Below are 7,519 nucleotides of genomic sequence, written 5' to 3'. Positions count from 1 at the left end.
GTGACGGTGACCATGTCAAAAATAAAGTAAGCAATATGTAGCTGAGGTTTCAAGCTTTCTTTTGATGTAGGGTTTAACGAATTATTCTTTAAAATGAGGGAGTATTAAGGAAATTGCAAAACTTTCCAGCCCAGCTTCGTGCATGTGAATATCGGCCCATTTTCTAACTTAGATTTGTAGTTGATAGCCGAATTATTGACGCAGTTAGAATTTTGCTAATGCCAATAAAATATTGTTTATTTTGACTGTTTCATTTGTCAGATTACTGCATTCTTTTGATGGGATTGGCTAAACGTCCATCTATTTATTGGATCTGTTTTTATTAATAAGTGTTCCATTCGCCAATTCTTGACATCTGGATTTCAGTGTCTGTAAAATCAGACTGCTTTGATGACATGAGAATTGCGTCTTTTCTCTTTGAATTGATAATATAGAATTAAAAAATTTGTCTAGATAGGTTTCCATTTCCATACAAAAAAATATTTTTGAAACTAGCTAATGCTGTTTGTCTTTATTACCATTGAACAAAAACGAACCATACGATTGAAAAAAAAAAAACACACGTGAAAGTGCTTAATCGGTTGTATAGACACTGGCCCTAAAGTCGACACTCTTAGATAGCTTGCTTTCAAACATGTTTTTCGCCCAAATTTACGTTTTCGGACACAAAAACATTGATGTCATCTTAACCCCGATGGAAACTTTTGTTTTTTTCATGCGTAAACTTGCGGTCCACGAAATCCGCGTCAACGCCCGTGATTTTGTAAAATTTTAATGCCATTTTTGACTAACTTTTCTCACTGTTTTAAGTAGATCTAAAAAAATAACAGTTGGAATTGGCTGTAATTTTGCCACAACGTTTAATAGATATTTATTTATCACCTTATAAAGAGATTTTAAAATTACTTTGATAGTTTTTTAATTAGGACATTTTTTCTGTAATTGTCCCCTTAAGTCAGAGACCTCGATATAGCCTAATAATGGGACAATCTGAGGCTGAATATGGAAAATTTTGATAAAGATACTCGCATTCATCTTCTATGAGGTGTCAGAGGATGTCCATATGAGTAATCATGCCAAATATCAGGCCTTAACGCTCTCCTTACCGCCTACAGCAAAATCGTCATATTTGTTACGACACAATATACATTTTTTTCTTATTCAGATTTATATTGTACATCACAATGATCTTTGTTTGATTAATAAGAACATAACGTTGTTTTGTAGAGAGATTGTTTGAGTTTTAAAATTCCATTTTATGCTGGGTAACCCTGCCATTTTTGGGAAAATACTGAAAATGATCGGTAAGGAGAGAGTTAAATCAAGATAAGTAACGCTAGATCGTCGTCTGTTTTCGGAAATATTTTACATCGCATTTGGGAAAATCATTTAAGATAACAAATTATTGTTAGGAGATGAGACTAAACTTCCCGACATTGCTATCGATGTGTGAAATTTTTGATCAAATTTTTATTCAACGACTAAAGTAAACAGCTACATCTCAGCTACATATTGCTTATTTTATTTTTGACATGGTCACCGTCACAACCAACCCAGGGCTGCCAACGCTGCACGATTTGAAGCATTCCTAAAATTAACAGATTAATCGTTTGTCGCATATTAAGCTGACATGGTAAAAAATGGACGCCAAAAGTGACCTGACCCTGGAGGATGGGCTCTGCAAAACAAATAAGAGAGACCGTACATGATTGCAAGGCGATCTTCTTCTTCTTCTTCTTCTTCTTCTTCTTCTTCTTCTTCACTCAACCCATGTTCACATTCATTCAACCAAATGATTAAGGAGAAGACGAAGAACACGACGATGACGACGACGACGACGACGACGAAGAAGAAGAAGAAGAAGAAGAAGAAGAAGAAGAAGAAGAAGAAGAAGAAGAAGAAGAAGAAGAAGAGATCTGGCAAAACAAAACAACAAATAAATTCGTTTCAACTACTCACACACAATATGCACTCACGCGCGCGTGCGCAGCGCCAGGTGTTGTTGCGTTTGTTGCCCATTGTGTAAGATAGGTGAGTTTCAGGCGTATGACGATAGTGAGTAAAATATCGATCTGTCGTCGCAGTCGACTTGGCGACACGGTGAGGCACTTGACACGTTTTTACAAACCAATGCTAACCGTGGTCGTTGGTAGGGTATATTATCAAAAATCAAATTCAAGATTGCATCGAATGCCATGCATTCCATTTTCTGATCACGCTCAACATTGTTTGACTTTTCCATTTTAGGTGATTTTTATTCAACTTTTTATCTCATCCCGTTCATTTATCAGTTTGTTGCAGTCCGTCTATTGGATCATTCTTAATTTTTTTTTTTTTTATGTAGGCAGTTTGCATCCATTATCAAGTAATACCCACAAAGCAAGATGAGCGAACTGCCCAATGGTATTTTAAAAAATGGAATGTAGAGATTTGTGAGCACTTTTGTCCTACGTCATTTAAAGTACATTTTACAGCTTGTTCACACATGAAAAATAAGTTTCTTGATCAGCGCTTTATCCACCTTAAAAAAAGAATGGCAAAAGGAATTTTTCAACAATTAACAATCAACGATTAAGTATATGGGCAATTAAGTGAATGAGTAAATAAATAAATAAATATATAAATTGACCCAATCTTAGAAAGTTGTTGATTCTTTCCTTATTATGAAACTCGCAATGAATTCAACACTTCCATTTTTAGTCCGTCAGAGCGTAGGACGATCAGAGAGTGGCTTTTAAAGTACCAAATGAACCCGCAGCTATTCAATTCAATAAGATTTGTTTTCTAATGAAGACTTTACATTTGAAAGTGTTATCACACTTTCATAGTCCAATATAAATTCATAGTTCAAAACATGAAATGAATCCAGCCATTGACACTCACTATATTAGTTTATTTACAGGGCGTTTACAATCGTGAAAATGTTTTCTTTCTGTTCTACCTCTCTGTGGTAAAACTCACATTGATAAATTAATGAAAGGCTGAGGATTCGACGAAAATTTAAAAGCAAAGGACTGCTTTATTGTGTTGTATGGACTGCAGTCAACAAAAGCATAATGATATTGATTTATATTTGCTTGGCCTGTAATGAATTGGTATTAAAGTATTAAATTCATTTTTTAGTGGTAAAAGAACCAATAACAGGACATATCGTATTTGTTTAGATTCTGATTATTCTCTTATATTTAAAAGGTGAAAAGAAGAGAAAAATTAGAATCTCCTCTTCCTCCTCCTCCTCCTCATCCTATTCCTCCTCCTCCTCCTCCTCCTCTTTCTCCACCCCTCCTTCTCATGTCTTCTTTTTCTTCTTCTTCGTCTTCTTCTTCTTCTTCTTCTTCTTCCTCTTCTTCTTCTTCTCTTCTTCTTTCTTCTCTTCTTCTTCTTCTTCTTCTTCTTCTTCTTCTTCTTCTTCTTCTTCTTCTTCTTCTTTTCTTCTTCTTCTCTTCTTCTTCTTCTTTTCTTCTTCTTCTTCTCTTCTTCTTCTTCTCTTCTCTTCTTCTTCTCCTCCTTCCTCTTCTCCATCTTCTACTACTACTACTACTACTACTACTACTACTACTACTACTACTACACTACTACTACTGCTCTGCTACTACTGCTACTACTACTACTACTACTACTACTACTCTACTACTCTACTAACTACTCTACTACTACTACTACTACTACTACTACTACTACTACTACTACTACTACTACTACTACTACTACTACTACTACTACTACTACTACTACTTCTACTACTACTACTACTACGTCCTCTTCTTCTCATCCCTCTTCCTTCTCCTCTTCCTCCTCCGCATATGTAGACAATAGCCACTAAATGTGCTCAAAGAATTTTACAAGGGGGCCCTAGCCAACTGCGACATTTATCGTGTGTGGGGAAACATGCATTTCATATTGTTTTCGACACAGACAATGTTGTTACGCTGGTAATCATTTTATACATGAGTGTGGTAAGAGTAAAGAGACATTTTCTAGGGTTCAACTTTGCACAAACTAGAGCGGGACTCGAACCAGGGACCTCCCGGTTCGAAGGCGAGTGTCATGTCATTAGGCTCTAGACCACAAAACCGCATTTATGTTTAATGGTGTGTTTGAGACTTAGGTCACACGTGTTTGTATTAAAGTAAGAGAAGTCTCTCTCTCTCTCTCTCTCTCTCTCTCTCTCTCTCTCTCTCTCTCTCTCTCTCTCTCTCTCTCTCTCTCTCTATCTATCTTCTCTTATATTATATATATATATATATATATATATATATATATATATATATATATATATATATATATATTCCTCATTATGTCTGAACGAAAGCAAACTCATATTTTTCATTGTATTCAGAATTTTTGCTTCTAAATCACCTCGATTTTAATGTGTGAGGGTTACTAATTTATATTATCTTTAAAATAACAGGAGCAGGGTTCAAACCCTTATCACATATCACGACATCTTAGCAAAAGAAGAATTGTTTTCCGCCACCTACAAACCGTTTTTATGTGGGGTAAAGCAGTGCTGAAAAGCGAACTTAAATTTGAAATAATCTGGGTATGAAATTTTAGGCTTTTTCACAGTTAGGTAACATTTCAACTCTCTTTAGTGAATCTATTTTTTTATATAAAAAGGTTGGGGGTAAAAATTGCCGCACATTTTTGCTAACAAGCTCAAAAATACTGACAAATCGAAAAAAAAATTATCAAACTATTTTTTTTTCAAATTGATACGAGTAACTTGCAATTTTTTTGGGTTAAAAGTTCAGGGTAATTCTGTAACCTGTTGAATCCGATGACTATTTATAAAATCTGCTGGCATAATGTTACTACCCAGTGTTACGTTATTTAATTAGACGTTGGGAATCACCATCCGGCCGCCATGTTGCCAGATTCATTTGCGTGCAGCTACAGACTTTATCACCAGATCGACTTTGATCGTAGATTGTTCAAAAGATTTATATCGATCTATGTTAATTTCCATAACTCAGTAACATTATAATAAATAAGTGCCTGTTCGTACTAACCTTTATTTCCCCGCAAACATTGCGGATTTGCCACTGGTAATTATTTTTTTTTTAATTCAAGTTTTATAGTTTCGGTCATTGATTCAATTTTCATCACCTAGTTGGACCCACACGACGTGTACATATATGAGTACAAACAAGTGCATGTCGGCCCCACATAATGCTGATTTAAAGCGGTAAGTCACAATTGTAACCCATCGTCTCAAAACGATAATATGTCGGGGTGAGATAGATGCCAATAAAATAAAAATTACGCTCTTCCGCGCGGCATCGTTAGATGTTGTCGTCTAGGCATATAGATTATCCATCAAACAGGAACAGGATGTCAACAGGAGTCCCACCATATTGTCCAAGATGAGAAAATTGGGAGTTAAAAATCTTTCCCAAGGAAAAAACGAAAGTGATTTATGCGGGGCTCGAACCCGAGACTTTCCTGGTCACAATGCAATGCCTTAACTATCCCCCCCCCCCCTAATTCTCCCTCTCTTGTCAATAAGTGATTATAAAACCAAAATGACCAGAAATTTAAACTGTTAGTCATTTTTGCTTCAATAAACCATTATGTTCATTTTCCTACATGAAACAAACACTTAAATTAACATAATTTTTGGCTAATAAGTTCAATTTTTAGCATCTAAATAGATTCGACATTCTTTCGTTTTGAGACGGCAGATCACAAAAATATAAAATTTGAAATAAAAGAAAAACTGGTTAAATAAGAGTCACACACGGGTGAGCTAGGGCCAAGAGGTGTGTTATAGCACATTGTACCAAAACTAAATAATCTTTGGTGTGTGTGAAGTCGGGTACTAGAATGGGCAAGTAAAATACAAGAATGGGGTGGGGACCACTTACCTCAAGCCGGATACTGTATTGTAAAGAATAACAACAATGGGAATATTCTGGTGACCTACGTGTTAACCTCAATGCTCTGCCATTGTGTTTTCTCTCATATTGAATTGACCACCCGGTTGTAAGACTTGCTGTGTCGCGCACTGATTGAATAATGTGTATTTGCGAACATCAAACATTGTGGTCCTCATTTGCTATAACGACTAGGCACATCGCTTGTCGCGATCTATATATTGGAGCTTTAAGGATAAAAATGCCATGTTTGGCATGTACACAGTAGCATAGTTTATTAGACTAAAACTAGAGCATTTGTATAGCGCAATATCCACTAAAGGTACTCAGAGCACCTTTTGGGGGTCACTGGCCAACAGCAACACTTAACATGTAGGACGAGATAAGACATGTTGTGTATTACATCCCCCCCCCCCTCCCCCCCCGACAAAGACAACGCTGTAAACGGCCAGCAATTCATGTCATATCTATCTGAATACGGCGAGAGAATGTGAGTAAAGAGACCCTAGACCCTCCGGACCAAAGACGAGTGTCAAACCACTAGACCACATACTAGTACAGATAGAACCTACTTATTTCTATTTTCTTTTCTTTCGATAACAACATAAAAAGAAAGATTTGCCCTGTTAGTACGTAACGGAACGAAGATCCTTTGGCTCATAAAGTTATATTGAACATAGAGCTTTTATAGACAAACATGAACAGCCGAGTTTTATACACTTTTATTTATATTATAGGAGGCTCCGTCCACCAAGAATAGGCAGGGTCATAGAGCTGAGTGACGTCAATTTCGATCTATCTATAGGAGGTGCGATTTGGACGTCACACAGCTTTTTGTTTTTAGCCAGCCATTTTTATGATTAGTTCTCACTACATTCTATCAATCAAACTTTTAACATTCAAAGTTAAACAATGTTTTGTGTGTTAGCACGTTATATCCGGCTGACAGATGTTATGAGGATTTTGCCTTAACACATAACATCATTTGACGGTTTGTAAGTACTTACATTTTTTTCTACGGTTAGATGGGGCTTCCTGGGTTATACATTCAAAACACAACATGGCAATTTTATATTTAACACGTTCTTCAACTGGGAGCCAGTAAAGTTCATATAGTAAAGAACGAGAGTGCGCAAATATTTTTTGTTTGGTTACCAATCTTGTGGCACTGTTTTGAATAACTGGGAAAGTACCTACATCCATAATAAATCAATTTCTCTCCTAATAAAACGCTAATCGGCAGCAAGCTTTTTGCATTTTTTTGGTTGTGTGAAACTGACACATTCCGCCTTATTCCAGATAGAAAGATCTTTAACAATAATTTAATAAAATTAAGTGCCAAATCACAGCCATGAAATACTTGGCGGGGCAGATTTCGGGTGTACAAAAAATAAGTCCGAAGTTGTTCAGCTTCCGGGGAAAAAAAAAGAAACGGAAAATAAACCCCCAAAAAAACCCCCAACAAATAAACAAAACAACAACTACAACAACGACAACAAAAATACAAAACAACAACTACAACAACAACAAAAATTAAACAAAACAACTACAACAACAACAACAAAAATACAAAACAACTGACACCTTAGATAAAGACCACAGAAGACTTGCAGACGATTTTAAAAAGAAAATCAACTCTTGAC

Source organism: Berghia stephanieae, chromosome 5 (assembly GCF_034508935.2).
Source record: "Berghia stephanieae isolate SIO BIC M18660-M18661 chromosome 5, UCSD_Bste_1.3, whole genome shotgun sequence".
Classification (NCBI taxonomy): domain Eukaryota; kingdom Metazoa; phylum Mollusca; class Gastropoda; order Nudibranchia; family Aeolidiidae; genus Berghia; species Berghia stephanieae.
The sequence above is the reverse complement of the archived record's forward strand: the minus strand, read 5'-3'. Positions refer to the sequence as shown.